Source organism: Macaca fascicularis, chromosome 8 (assembly GCF_037993035.2).
Source record: "Macaca fascicularis isolate 582-1 chromosome 8, T2T-MFA8v1.1".
Taxonomy (NCBI): Eukaryota; Metazoa; Chordata; class Mammalia; order Primates; family Cercopithecidae; genus Macaca; species Macaca fascicularis.
Genome location: NC_088382.1, coordinates 73,664,599 through 73,680,171, shown reverse-complemented (window position 1 = coordinate 73,680,171; position 15,573 = coordinate 73,664,599). Strand labels below are relative to the sequence as shown.

The 15,573-nt window shown below is 36.5% G+C and overlaps 1 long non-coding RNA gene across 2 annotated transcripts in view; it reads right to left on the bottom strand.

Annotated features, from left to right (window-relative positions):
* The window catches only part of LOC123575210 (uncharacterized), a 133,889-nt gene that overhangs the window by 91,138 nt on the left and 27,178 nt on the right, over positions 1 to 15,573 (bottom strand). The window lies entirely within an intron of this gene.

Below are 15,573 nucleotides of genomic sequence, written 5' to 3'. Positions count from 1 at the left end.
GGAATAAAGTAAAACTTGCAACTAAAAACTCACTAACTTACCATATCCTTTTTCTTCAGTTTTTCTTAACTTTTCAAGATGTTACTTGATTTGATTCATTTGGTTATTTGATGTAGTAATCTCCTTCATGTTACCCCATTAACACAATTTAAAGTCATATTGAAGTTTTTGAGCCAATTCACTGAAATGTATAAATATACTTCCCCTGTAATTATGAGACAATGAGGGGATCATCACATGTTTAGTGGGAAGGTCACTATATGCAACTGTTAGCTCCTCTCATACGTTCTGTTTTACTGCTGTTATTATCATGATATGCAGTAAAACGGTGGTGCTGTGGGAAAGCCAAAGAGCTAAGATATCGATTCAGCTCCATCATTATTTCTTTTCCTTCTATTACATTTCTTCAGAATTCATCTTTCTTTGCAAAACATATAAACTAGACCAGATAGGATTCACCTCACCTTTACCCTGCTTGTTTGTAGATAATTTTTAAATGACTAGAAAAGCAAAGAAAGATATTGTAAAGGAAATATCAAGATTGAAAACATCTAAGTGTCTGTGCTAATATGTGGCAAATATAGTTCACTATAGGTAAATGCAAAATAATGAGCTTTCCAGTAAAGAACATAACATTGGAAACATCTGTCTAATGGAAAGGTGCTGTGGCATTCTGATTAGAAACACATTTGAGAAGTTGCTACAAAATTGTATCCATTTAGCCTTTAGACGATGCAGAATTGCAGAGAAAGAGGGAGTTAAATTACTAAAAACAAAGTATTGTAAATCAAAGGTAGAATTATGCAAACAAAGTATGCACTTGCTCTTAGAAAATACAAAGCGTGGGTCACTTTGTTTTTAAATCAAGATATCAAAATTACTGGAAATGGGCCACTTGATGGGTCCAAACTGACTAGAAATTTCAAAACAAGTTATACGAAATTAGGAGATACACTAATTTATAGAAATAGTAAAGTAAGTCCATTGGAAACAAATGAAAAGTAAAGAGATTCAATGTTACAGTATTGGGAAAAGGGGAAAAAAGTGTAAAACTTCACAAAGTTACATAAATGTGAATGTGTTTTTAAAATTCCTTGAAGCAAGATAATCAGTAAAATAAGAATACAGTTAAATACTATCCAAGCCAGGATTACAGAATCCTGAATGGAACAAATCAGAGTGTAGCACGAAATTCAATGGATCCAAATTAACTATTAGTTTTTCAGCTTTTGAAATGACACTGATATATTTTCAGTTAATCCATAGATAAGGTGAGCTGCTTTGCTAACCCCAAGACTACCAGTTGTATGAATAAGGATTTATTGAGAAAATCCTTAGCCATAGTACAAATGCACTACCCCAAGTATAGGACTGAAATATTGCAAATTTTACTTAATTTGCATCTAAATAATTAAAGTATGAGTTTTGTAAGACTTGTGTCTCAAAGGGAAAATGCTAGATATCCTAATATATGATCAGAAATATTGAGCAATTTTTTTTTATTCACAAAAAAGTGAAAGCTTCCCTAGCTAAAATGTAGGTCATAAGAGTTCCATTGTTGTGTCAGGTCCTATCTTTTCTATTTTCAAAAAAAGTATGAGTAAATTAATGAATTTATTTAAAGGAAAAAACACAAATCTTCATCAAAAAATTAAAATTTCTTATTTCATGAATTATGTTTGTAATTTCCTGAGATCTCATTGGAATTCTTGTTCTATCCATTAGTCTTCACATACAGATAAAGATATTTCATATTTATCATAGCTACAGAACATTTCTAACTACTTAGCAGATGGTTAAAATTCAGCTTTCCCAAAACGCTTTTACAATTTTAATACATATTTTCTTTGCTGTTGTTGCTGATTTTTAGTTAAATGTCCATTATGTTTGCTGCCATTGATTACCACAATACAATAGTATGGACATTAACAAGCAGCCCCCAAACATATACCTACCCATATTGTTTGAAAAACAAGAGCCACAAAGTCTGGATATTTGAATGAAAAGACAGGACTTCCATTCAATTTTATTTAAATTGATTTAGTGGTTATTTTTCCAGTGTCTATTTTGTACAAGGCAGTTTGATTTCTAAAACATGCCCCTAAAAGTCCACAAAATGGATAATCCCAACTTAGATCATCAAATGTGGGGCAGCTTTCATGTCCTTTGCTATGGGGGTTATCATGGCTTCCCAGTCTAATAAACATTTCTTCAGAGGTGCATCAGGGGCTTTTTATCTGGCTCACATGTCTGTGGGGTTAGTGCTGTTGGTGCTGAGAAAATGCCAGCGACATGGGTAACCTACAAAAATTGATCTTGATACCATAGTATAGGCCTGAAAAAGCTCCCAGTACTTGCACCCCACTTTTTCCATTTGCCCTTTAGAATCTGCGTGTTCGGAGTGTGGGCTGGAGATGAAGGCTAGGTGAATGAGAGGAGCATTTACAGAGCATCTCCCTCTGCTTTTCAGACTGAATCCTGAAACAGCTGCTCAATGCTCTTTTATGTTTATTATCTCTCTGAACTCCTTAATCCTCCCAACATCTCTATGAGGCAGGCTGTACTATTATCCTCAATGTACAAATGGGTGAAGTTTGAGAAAATGAATCATCTGTCCCTGCAAAGCTGTGCTTATCTCCTCATAGGAGCAGGGCCACCTGGTATGTGGTTCAGTCTCAGGGGTGGGCCAGCCAGTGCCGTGGGGAAGAAGAAGAAATAGGAAAACTTGATCTATGTCTTGCTGAAAGGAAATACTGGCAGACAACTTCACTACAGAGTTATCTTTTTCTCCTACAAAAATATAACCTTGACTAACTCATAGCCCCTCTCTAACTTTGGACATAGAGACAGTATAAGAACTCTCACTGATTTTTCTCCTGACATTTTTCTAAGTCCTATCTACAAAGGGAATACTGTATTCACTATCTAAATCTCCAAACAACAACCTAGGGGTTGGTAAATTTAATCTAGTCAAGTATTTGTCTTTTCTAAGAAATTATCCCAATTTCTGTGTTTGGCACTGCCCATTTTTGTTTTTTGGTTGTTGGTGCTGTTGTTTTTGTTTTTTTGTTTTTGTTTTTGTTCTTGTTTTTCCATTCATTTGGCAAATGTTTACCCAGCACCTACCGTGCTTCCTACATTATTTCTCACATCAAGGATCTAAAAAAAAAGAAAAGCTTCCTGCACTTACGACATTGATTTTCTATGAAATGAAATAAGTAATAAATATGGTGCAATAAGGTAAACTGCATGATCAAGATAAGTACAAGATATCCATGAGAATGTGAAGAAATGAAACTAAAACAGAAAAAGGTCAGAGAAATACTTTCAGGAATTTTGAAGGGTGAGGAAAGAGAATTGGTAAAAGAACAAAGCTGCGGGTAAGTTCCTGGGATGTTATTATGACTAGTGAACATTTATAGAATCCCGAGAGAAGATGAAAGTAGAGAGGAAGACAGGAGCCCTGATATGAAATATGAATTTTATCCTGAGGGCAGTGGAGAGCCATTGAAGGATTTAAAAGGGGAGATACATTTGATATAGATCGTTCTGACAGCAATGTGAAGAATGAGTTGGAAGAAGGAGACCTCATACATTAAGGAGTAACTGACACAACTATGATAGACTTAGAAACGTAAAGTCACTACCATTGAACATGAAAATTATTTGTAAGCTAGAAAAGGTTATTCTTCTGCCCTTTTAAGAACTATGCAACCAATGTTGATAAATGAGTTATATATTTCAGTCATATCTGATCATACTTAATGTCATATGTTTTCTGCAGGTCAAATGTTGCTTCAAAGTTTGAATACACTCTGGTTTCTCAATCTCCTTGTATTTAACTCTTAATGGTATTTATATGTTTACCAAGAAGTATATGTTGTCTTTGAAAAAACACCTGACTTGTAAGTAGAGGCAAAACCCAGCAACTCATATAAAGGGAGAAATCTGATAGGAATGTCATTATATACCTTGCACATATTCAGCCAGATATTGGATCTTATTTGCATATTGTTGTACATATTTTTTAAAAATCTAAGCCAAGCATGATGGCTCACACCTGTAGTCCCAGCTATGTAGGACACTGAAGCAGAAGGATCACTTGAACCCAGTAGTTCAAGGCTGAAGTTAGCTATGATCCTGCCACTGCACTCCAGCCTGAGTGACAAAGCGAGACTCCTTCTCTTAAAAAAGAAAACCTAGTGGTCATAGAATTCGAGCAAAATTTTATATGAAAGAAAATGTGTTCCAGACTGTAACGAAGTCCAGACACTATGTAAAGTATTTTGTTCTCTAGGTTAAAATTTGTCATTTATAAATGGAAATATAGATTCTATACACGGTCTGATTTTTGAACTCAAGTTAATTAGGGCAATGTCTGACATAATATGTTATCTACATTTTGCAGAAGAAGAGCAATTAAGATTCAGAGAGAGTAAGTAATTTTCCAAGGGTAACACAGCAAGGAAATGATAAACCTGACTCTTGTCTATATACTTGCTTCCACATCAAATGGATTATTTGTAAGTGCTTTGTATTCTACAAAATGCTTCCATATACATTTTCTTATTTGGTCCATTCTGTAGGTGAGAAAGTTGAATACAGTAGCTATAAAAATATTACATCACTTGGATATAACTACAGGTATAAGGGCAAGAAGTACTGAGCACGGCACTGAAATCCCATTTTCAGAATAGAGATTTTGCCTCCTTCCCCCTACATTCTATTCCTCTGGAATATATTTATAGAAAATAAAGACAAGAAATTACATGAAAGTATACTCAGAGAAAGGGAAAGACAGAGGTCTCAGGTATTGTGACTTTTCTGCCATTGTGATTTATTCTTGAGATGTACAACCCTACATAAAAGCTTCCTTCTACAAACAGTCAATGAAGAGCCCTCTTGTATTAAACTACAGAAAAAGGAAGGTAGAACCATTGAATACAGGTAAAAAATTTTAAAAGTGGCTCTCAGTATTTGCGTTTTATATAAAAATTAGAGCTCCATACACCTATGTGAATTCACACACACATACACACACACACACACACACCATGTGTACCTTCTGGTATTTCTTCTACAACTCTAAAAAGATGTGAAGAATGAAGATTTCTATAAATTCTGTTAAATAATCATACCCTGTAAACATAAGCTATGCAATACTAAGAAATAAAAGTCTTAGGTTTTCTGGGGTTTTTTCCCCTAATGACTAAACAAATTTAGTCAATTATTTGATGACTTTGAATGACTATATTTTCTAGCAAACATTAATGAGAAAATGGATTTTAAGTTGAAATGACAATTGGAAAACAACAACAAAAATCCCTGTAACAATATTAAAGGTATCAACTAATCCTTCCACAATAACTTTATCAGTTTATAAGATATCTACAATATTAAAATAAAATGGACACTCATGAATTCTAGTTCTGTTTCTGTCACTCTTAATTTGTTACCTTAGGCTAGTCTTCTCGATATTATTTGTCTATTAAAAAGAAATGATATTTTCTTACAAGTGTATCCCGTGAGTTTTTTTTTTTTTTTGACAAACAATATGATGTATCTAAAAAAGTCTTGAAATCTATGAAATGCCACCGTATAATATGTTGTTATTATTGCTGTTGTTTACTTATTTAGATTGAACTAATTTTTGCTCAACGTAGTCTTCTTAAGGGTTAAACATTTGACAATGCATAGTATTTTCATTACATTGAGAAAGACCTCATGGGTATAAGTGTATTAATTCAAAAGCAGAGATAAGCAATTGAAAAAATTAGGAGCAACAACTTCTTGTTTCTGACAATTATATATGAAAATATGTTCATTTCCCATACTTTTTTTTTTTTTTTTTTGAGACGGAGTCTCACTCTGTCATCCAGGCTGGAGTGCAGTGGCGTGATCTCGGCTCACTGCAAGCTCCGCCTCCCGGGTTCACGCCATTCTCCTGCCTCAGCCTCCCCAGTAGCTGGAACTACAGGCGCCCTCCACCGCACCCGGCTAATTTTTTTTGTATCTTTAGTAAAGATGGGTTTTCACCATGTTAGTCAGGATGGTCTCGATCTCCTGACCTCGTGATCCACCCGCCTCGGCCTCCCAAAGTGCTGGGATTACAGACGTGAGCCACCGTGCCCGGCTGTGTTCTTTGCTTTTATAATTTCTTTTTTTTTTTTTTTTGAGACGGAGTCTCGCTCTGTTGCCCAGGCTGGAGTGCAGTGGCGCGATCTCGGCTCACTGCAAGCTCTGCCTCCTGGGTTCACGCCATTCTCCTGCCTCAGCCTCCCGAGTAGCTGGGACTACAGGCGCCCGCCACCTCGCCCGGCTAGTTTTTTGTATTTTTTTTAGTAGAGACGGGGTTTCACCGTGTTACTTTTATAATTTCTTAGTCATCTTAATTCTAATGACTTTCAACTCTACACAAATTCAGCAACATACGCCCATGGACAGGTCTGAAATATTTTTGAATTGGCCTTTGAGGTCTCAATCTTCCAAAGTTCCCTGTTTTACCATAACCTCCCTTTTTCTAGTCCTCAGTTTCTCTCATCTCTACCCACCTATTCTTCAAGGCCACCAGTTCCTTGACCTTTTCATTGCTGTTTGATCAAGTCTTCTTGCTCCACTATTGAGCAATTAAACCATGGTCTATCTTTAGAATCACTCATCATTACTCTTACTTTTCTTACTCCCTTTTCATTTTACTCTACTGATCCAGCCCATTCCCAGAGTTGAATCCCAACAGGTATGCAGGGCTAGGCCTCAGGCAAACGTCACTATACCCATACATCACTATACCTGGACAGCTGCTGGACAACATTGTCACACAGATTGATGACACAAACAAATTACAGTTTTCAACCTAAGTGGTACACTGAATTAAGCGAGACTGTTTTTAGACTCTGAAGCTGATTGAACCTCATTTTATGTTCACTATGTATTACTCTATTATAACATGTGTCATATTATGATCCACACAGAGAGAGCACTTTTACCTACTCCCTCTTTGCTAATGCCAAAAGCTTCATTTCAAAGGCAGCTACCTCCATGTACCCCAAAGAGCTACCACACATCCCTGTCCTCATACTTATCTTCCAAAACTTCCCACTGTCCTTGGTTTCTTCAGTCTCTGTCCCTTTGGCTTAATATCACTCTTTCTATTTATTGAACATCTTTTTCTGTCAACAAGACAGTTCCTTGACCCTACATCCAAAAGGCTGATATCCCTCCCCAATTGAGACTTTCAGACAGATCAGAACACCAGGCCTCAGCCTGCCTGGGAATGGTGATTGGACATATTTATTACAATGACCTGTTTATATATCTGTATCTACTGCAAGACATTGAGACACTTGAGATCAACAACTACAGTTGAAGTCTACAACATAGGCATTAAACTCCATAAAATAGGGTTGTATTATTCAGGGTTCCCTAAAGGGACAGAACTAATAGGTTAGTAAGTATATAATATATATATACTTATTAAACTCCTATATAGGAGTTATATATATACTTATTAAACTCCTATATAGGAGTTATATATATATAGGAGTTTAATAAGTATTAATTTACATGATCACAAGGTCCCACGATAGGCTATCTGCAAGTTTGAGGAGCAAGGAGAGTCAGTCCAAGTCTCAAAACTGAAGAACCTGGAGTCCGATGTTTGAGGGCAGGAGGCATCCAGCACAGTAGAAAGATGTAGTCTGGGAGGCTGGGCCAATCTTGCCTTTTCAGGTTTTTCTGCCGGCTTTATATTTGCTGGTTGATTTTGCAGCTGATTACACTGTGCCCACCATATTAAGGGTGAGTCGGCCTTCCCCAGCCCACTGACTCAAATGTTAATCTCCTTTGGCAACACCCTCACAGGCACACCCAGGATCAATACTTTACATCCCTCAATCCAATCAAGTTGACACACAGTATTAACCATCACAAGTGTATTCTGTGGACAACCTGCTTCAAATTCACCTTGGATTTTTTTAAATGTCCTTTCCTGGACCCTACCCAATATCTATCATATTGCTGTCACGGGGCTGAGACAGAAACATGTAACAAGTTCCCTAGGTGGTTCTTATGCACTGTTTGGGAAGCTCTTCTCTCAAGACACATGTATAACAGTGGTGAGAAAGTAAGTGCTTTAGGAGATCCAGGCAGGTTATAAAAATGTAGAAGTAAGGGTGGCTTCTGGGTTGATGAAAAACCTCCTAGTATTTGGGTCTGGAAGACTGTTGGCTCCTCAATAAGATGGATTCAGGGGCTGGGCGCGGTGGCTCACGCCTGTAATCCCAGCACTTTGGGAGGCTGAGGCGGGCGGATCACAAGGTCAGGAGATCGAGACCACGGTGAAACCCCGTCTCTACTAAAAATACAAAAAATTAGCCGGGCGCGGTTGTGGGCGCCTGTAGTCCCAGCTACTCGGGAGGCTGAGGCAGGAGAATGGCGTGAACCCGGGAGGCGGAGCTTGCAGTGAGCCGAGATCGCGCCACTGCACTCCAGCCTGGGCAACAGAGCGAGACTCCGTCTCAAAAAAAAAAAAAAAAAAAAGGATGGATTCAGAATTGCTAAACCTTTTAATATCCTGAAGCCAGAAACCTGAATTTCTATGTGAAATCTGTTTCCATTCAATGGCATATTATTCACAATTTTCTTAAAAACTCTTTGAAGTAAACATGTCTTCAGCCAGATTGTAATTCTGATTTTAGAGCACTATAATCGAGTGTAACCAGAAAACAAAAGTATTTGAGGACCAAGCAAGGAAGGAGGGACACTTAATTGAAACAGTCCAGAAGCAAGGAGAAGTATGAGAAAGAGGTCAAGAGAAGAGAGGATTACAAATGAGGGATGGTCAGCAGTGTCAGGTGGCAGGAAGAGGTCAAGTAGGATGAAGACTGAAAATAGACAATTGGCAATTAGGAGGTCATTGGTGACTTTGGGGACAGCACTTTCAGAGTTATAAGGCAGAAGCCAGAGTGTAATGGGCTGAGGATGAGTGAGATTAAAACAGAGAAAGAAATATCAAGTCTAGATTATTCTTTCCAAACATTGGGCAGTGACATTAAGGAGGGAGATAATGCAGGGCATTGGATGAGTGGAGCAGTACAAACAAAGCTGCTTTTGTAACTATTGAATTATAACACAGAAATCTGAGCAAATCCCCAGTGTATACCTCAGTGAATTCTACCAAAGCAGACAACTCTTTAACAAAGGTTAAGACACAGATCAGAATGTCACCAGCATCACAGATTTCCTCCTCACACCCTCTGTCATGATTCTGTTCTTCATCACCACCAGAAATTGCTCTCCTGATCTTTAATGTTACAGATTAGTATTGCCTTTTGTAAACTTTGTGCAAATGAAATCATAGAGTATGTAATCCTTTGTGCTCATTTATGTAACTCACAATAATGTTCATAAGATTCATCCACATTATTGCATATATCTAGGGTTCATTTATTTCCATTGCTATATAATATGGATAAATTACAATGTATTTGGCATTTGGGGTTGATTTCTCCTTTTCCCGATTGTGAGTAGTGCTGCTATATACACTTAGTAGGACTTTATGCACATATGCATGCCATTCTCCTGATTATATGCCTATGAGTGGAATTGGTGGGTCATAAGGTAAGCACATGTTCAAATGAATAAACACTTTTCCATTTTTCAAGTAATTATACAATTTATACTTACATCTGCATTCCTATCATCAGCATATAGGAGAGCCTATTGCTCCTTATTCTTGCAGTATTTAGTATTATCTTTCTTAATATTAGTTACTTGGTGTTTTATAATGTTATTTCATTGTGACTTCTTGCATTTTCTTGATGATCAGTTAAGTCAGGCCACTTTGCATATGTTTGCTGGCCACTTGGTTATCTTCTTTTTACTAAAGTGCCTACTCAACTCAAGCCTTTGCCCATATTTTTTTTTCTACTGAGTGATCTGAATTGTTTATTATTGAATTAAAGAGGATTCCTTTATATATTCTTCAAATTACTAAAGGGTACAAGGGTCCCTTTTTAGTTACATGTGCTACAAATATTTTCTCCCACTCTGAACATTTATTTTCGCCCTTATTGGTGCCTTGTGATGAACAAAAGATCTTAATTTAACAGAGTCAAATTTGTCAATCTTTTCTTTACGTTTAGTGACATAAATCCTATAGCTCTTATAGAAAGTCTTTTTGTATTATTATTATTATACTTTAAGTTCTAGGGTACATGTGCACAACATGCAGATTTGTTACATATGTATACATGTGCCCTGTTGGTGTATACATGTGCCATGTTCCCCCCTCCCCACAATAGGACCTCATGTATGATGTTCCCCTTCCTGTGTCCAAGTGATCTCATTGTTCAGTTCCCACCTATGAGTGAGAACATGTGGTGTTTGGTTTTCTGTTCTTGCAATAGTGTGCTGAGAATGATGGTTTCCAGCTGCATCCATGTCCCTACAAAGGACTCAAACTCATCCTTTTTTATGGCTGCATAGTAATCCATGGTGTATATGTGCCACATTTTCTTCATACAGTCTGTCACTGATGGACATTTGGGTTGATTCCAAGTCTTTGCTATTGTGAATAGTGCCGCAATAAACATATGTGTGCGTGTGTCTGTATAACAGCATGATTTATAATCCTTTGGGCATATACCCAGTAATGGGATGATGGGTCAAATGGTATTTCTAGTTCTAGATCCTTGAGGAATCATCACACTGTTTTCCACAATAGTTGAACTAGTTTACAATCCCACCAACAGTGTAAAAGTGTCCCTATTTCTCCACATCCTCTCCAGAACCTGTTGTTTCCTGATTTTTTAATGATTGCCATTCTAACTGGTGTGAGATGGTACCTTATTGTGGTTTTGATTTGCATTTCTCTGATGGCCAGTGATGATGAGCATTTTTTCACGTGTCTGTTGGATGTATAAATGTCTTCTTTTGAGAACTGTCTCTTCATATCCTTTGCCCACTTTTTGATGGGGTTATTTGTTTTTTTCTTGTAAATTTGTTTGAGTTCTTTGTAGGTTCTGGATATTAGTCCTTTGTCAGATGAGTAGATTGTAAAAATTTTCTCCCATTCTGTAGGTTGCCTATTCACTCTGATGGTAGTTTCTTTTGCTGTGCAGAATCTCTTTAGTTTAATTAGATCCCATTTGTCAATTTTGGCTTTTGTTGCCATTGCTTTTGGTGTTTTAGACATGAAGTCCTCACCCATGCCTATGTCCTCAATGGTATTACCTAGGTTTTCTTCTAGGGTTTTTATGGTTTTAGGTCTAACATTTAAGTCTCTAATCCATCTTGAATTGATTTTCATATAAGGAGTGAGGAAAGGATCCAGTTTCAGCTTTCTACTTATGGCTAGCCAGTTTTCCCAGCACCATTTATTAAATAGGGAATCCTTTCCCCATTTCTTGTTTTTGTCAGGCTTGTCAAAGATCAGATGGCTGTAGATGTGTGGTATTATTTCTAAGGGTTCTGTTCTGTTCCATTGGTCTATATCTCTGTTTTGCTACTAGTACCATGCTGTTTTGGTTACTGTAGCCTTGTAGTATTGTTTGAAGTCAGGTGGCATGATGCCTCCAGCTTTGTTCTTTTGGCTTAGGATTGTCTTGGCAATGCGGGATCTTTTTTGGTTCCATATGAACTTTAAAGCAGTTTTTTCCAATTCTGTGAAGAAAGTCACTGGTAGCTTAATGGGGATGGCACTGAATCTATAAATTACTTTGGGCAGTATGGCCATTTTCACGATATTGATTCTTTCTATCCATGAGCATGGTATGTTCTTCCATTTGCTTGTGTCCTCTTTTATTTCACTGAGCAGTGGTTTGTAGTTCTCCTTGAAGAGGTCCTTTACATCCCTTGTAAGTTGGATCCTAGGTGTTTTATTCTCTTTGAAGCTATTGTGAATGGGAGTTCATTCATGATTTGGCTCTCTGTTTGTCTGTTACTGGTGTATAAGAATGCTTGTGATTTTTGCACATTGATTTTGTATCCTGAGACTTTGCTGAAGTTGCATATCAGCTTAAGGATATTTTGGGCTGAGACAACGGGGTTTTCTAAATATACAATCATGTCATCTGCAAACAGGGACAATTTGACTTCTTCTTTTCCTAGTCGAATACCCTTTATTTCTTTCTCTTGCCTGATTGCCCTAGCCAGAACTTCCAACAGTATGTTGAATAGGAGTGTTGAGAGAGGGCATCCCTGTCTTGTGCCAGTTTTCAAAGGGAATGCTTCCAGTTTTTGCCCATTCAGTATCACATTGGCTTTGCGTTTGTCATAAATAGCTCTTATTATTTTGAGATACGTTCCATCAATACCGAATTTATTGAGCGTTTTTAGCATGAAGGGCTGTTGAATTCTGTCAAAGGCCTTTTCTGCATCTATTGAGATAATCATGTGGTTTTTGTCTTTGGTTCTGTTTGTATGCTGGATTACCTTTATTGATTTGCATATGTTGAACCAGCCTTGCATCCCAGGGATGAAGCCCACTTGATCATGTTGGATAAGCTTTTTGATGTGCTGCTGGATTTGGTTTGCCAGTATTTTATTGAGGATTTTTTCATCGATGTTTATCAGGGATATTGGTCTAAAATTCTCTTTTTTTGTTGCGTCTTTGCCAGGCTTTGGTATCAGGATGATGTTGGCTTCATAAAATGAATTAGGGAGGATTCCCTCTTTTTCCATTGATTGGGATAGTTGCAGAGGGAATGCTACCAGCTCCTCTTTCTACCTCTGGTAGAATTTGGCTGTGAATCCTTCTGGTCCTTGAATTTTTTTGGTTGGTAGGCTATTAATTATTGCCTCAATTTCAGAACCTGTTATTGGTCAATTCAGATATTCAGATTCTTCCTGGTTTAGTCTTGGAGGGTGTATGTGTCCAGGAATTTATCAATTTCTTCTAGATTTTCTCATTTATTTGCTTAGAAGTGTTTATAGTATTCTCTGATAGTAGTTTGTATTTCTGTGGGATTCGTGGTGATATCCCCTTTATAATTTTTTGTTGTGTTTATTAGATTCTTCTCTCCTTTTTTCTTTATTAGTCTTGCTAGCAGTCTATCTATTTTGTTGATCTTTTCAAAAAACCAGCTCCTGGATTCATTGATTTTTTGAAGGGTTTTTTTGTGTCTCTATCTCCATCCCAGTTCTGCTCTGATCTTAGTTATTTCTTGCCTTCTGCTAGTTTTGAATGTGTTTGCTCTTGCTTCTCTAGTTGTTTTAATTGTGATGTTAGGGTGTCAATTTTAGATCTTTCCTGTTTTCTTTTGTGGGCAATTAGTGCTATAAATTTCCCTCTACACACTGCTTTAAATGTGTCCCAGAGATTCTGGTATGTTGTATCTTTGTTCTCTTTGGTTTCAAAGAACATCTTTATCTCTGCCTTCATTTTGTTACATACCCAATAATCATTCAGGAGCAGGTTGTTCAGTTTCCATGTAGTTGAGAGGTTTTGATTGAATTTCTTAGTCCTGAGTTCTAGTTTGATTGCACTGTGGTCTGAGAGACAGTTTGTTGTAATTTCTGTTCTTTTACATTTGCTGAGGAGTGCTTTACTTCCAACTATGTGGTCAATTTTGGAATAAGTGCGGTGTGGTGCTGGGAAGAATGTAGCTGAGGTTCCTGACTGTTAGAAGGAAAACTAACAAACAGAAAGGACACCAACACCAAAACCCCATCAGTATAGTAATTCTTGATGTCTAGTAGAGTATCCTTTTTCTACCCTGCTTTTCTTTTCCAAATATGTCTTTACTATTTTTGGCCGTTGCATTCCAATATAAACTTTATAACTAAACTATCAACTTACACACTGACATACATGAGCATGTGTGTGCACACACACACGCAAATGAAACCATCTGTCATTTTTATGAGAATTTTATAGAATTTATGGATGAATTTGAGAATTCACCTATTTTTAACACTAAGTCTTCTAGTCTACAAACATACACCTCCATCTATTTAGGTCTCTATTACTTTCTCTCAATATATTTTGTAGCTATCTATGCAGAGGTTAGATTTATTCTAAAAAATATTGATGTATTTTGATGCTCCTATAAATTGTATAAGTTTTTAAATGTTATTTTCTAGTTGTTAATTGAAACCTTGGTAAAGTTGCCTATTAATCTTAATAATTTATTTGTAAATTTTAATATTTTCTGCATAAACATTCAGGTCACTTAAAAATGTTGAGAGTGGCCAGGCGCGGTGGCTCACGCCTGTAATCCCAGCACTTTGGGAGGCCGAGGCGGGTGGATCACGAGGTCAGGAAATTGAGACCATCCTGGCCAACCCAGTGTAACTCCCTCTCTACTAAAAATACAAAAAATAAATAAATAAATAAATAAATAATAATAAGAAGAAGAAATTAGCCAGGCGTTCTTTTGGCTGCCTGTAGTCTCAGCTACTCGGGAGGCTGAGGCAGGAGAATGGCGTGAACCCGGGAGGCGGAGCTTGCAGTGAGCCGAGATCGTGCCACCGCACTCCAGCCTGGGCGACAGAGCAAGACTCTGTCTCAAAACAAAACAAAAAAAAGAATAAAATGATGAGAGTTTTATTTCTTTGCCTCTAATCTTTACCCTACAATGTCGTTCCTTGCTTTTCAAGCTCTCTGAAACTTCCCTACAATGTTGAAAAGACGGGTGGTAACAGTCATACTTCCTTTGTTCCTGACCTCAGGTGGAAAACCTTAAATGTTTCCCCATTAGTTCTGTTTATATTATGGATTTTTAACCTTTCCTCTTTCTAATTAATAAATTTAAGGTTTTAGCTACTTCTCATTGGTTTTTATATGAAATAATTCAAAATCTGTTTAAAATTTTCATTCTATTTTCTCTTTTAACCAATTATCAATATAGAAGTGTTTAAATTTTCCAAATAGAAATTTTCTAGTTATCTTATTATTTATTTTTAAATTTTACCAGGATCAGAGATCGTGTTAAGTATAATTTAAACTGTTAAGATATATGTAAAGATTAACTGTTTAGTGCAAGATATGGTTAATATTTGTAAAAGTTTTATGTACATTTGGAAAAAATATGGGTTCTTCAGTTTTTGAAAGCAATATTCTATCTATGTCATTTAGGTCAACTTTGTTAATTATGTTATTTAAATCTATAGTCATATTAACATTTTTTTCAGATTGTTCTGTCAGTTTGAGAGAGAAATGTATTAAAACTTCTTTCTATAATTACCAATTTGCCTATTTCATTTGTAGTTTTGTTAATGTTTTGTGCATATACTTTGAGGCCACATTATTAATTGAATGTTATTTTAATATTATTGTATATTTCCAGTGAATCAAATTTTTTGTTATTAGAAAAGATGACAAGACATCACGATTATTTATGCCATTGTAATTATTTTTACTGCTCAAATACTTCTGATTTTTGGCTTTTATTTCTTCCTGTATCTCCAAATATTCATCTTAGATTATTTGTCTTGTGCCTAAAGAATTCTCTTTTGATTGCATCTTTGTGGCAATTTTGCCCAGGTTGTCTTCATCTGAAAAGGTTTTCATATCACCTTTATTTTTTAAGGACATATGCATTGCATATAGAATTTGATGCTGGCAATTATTAT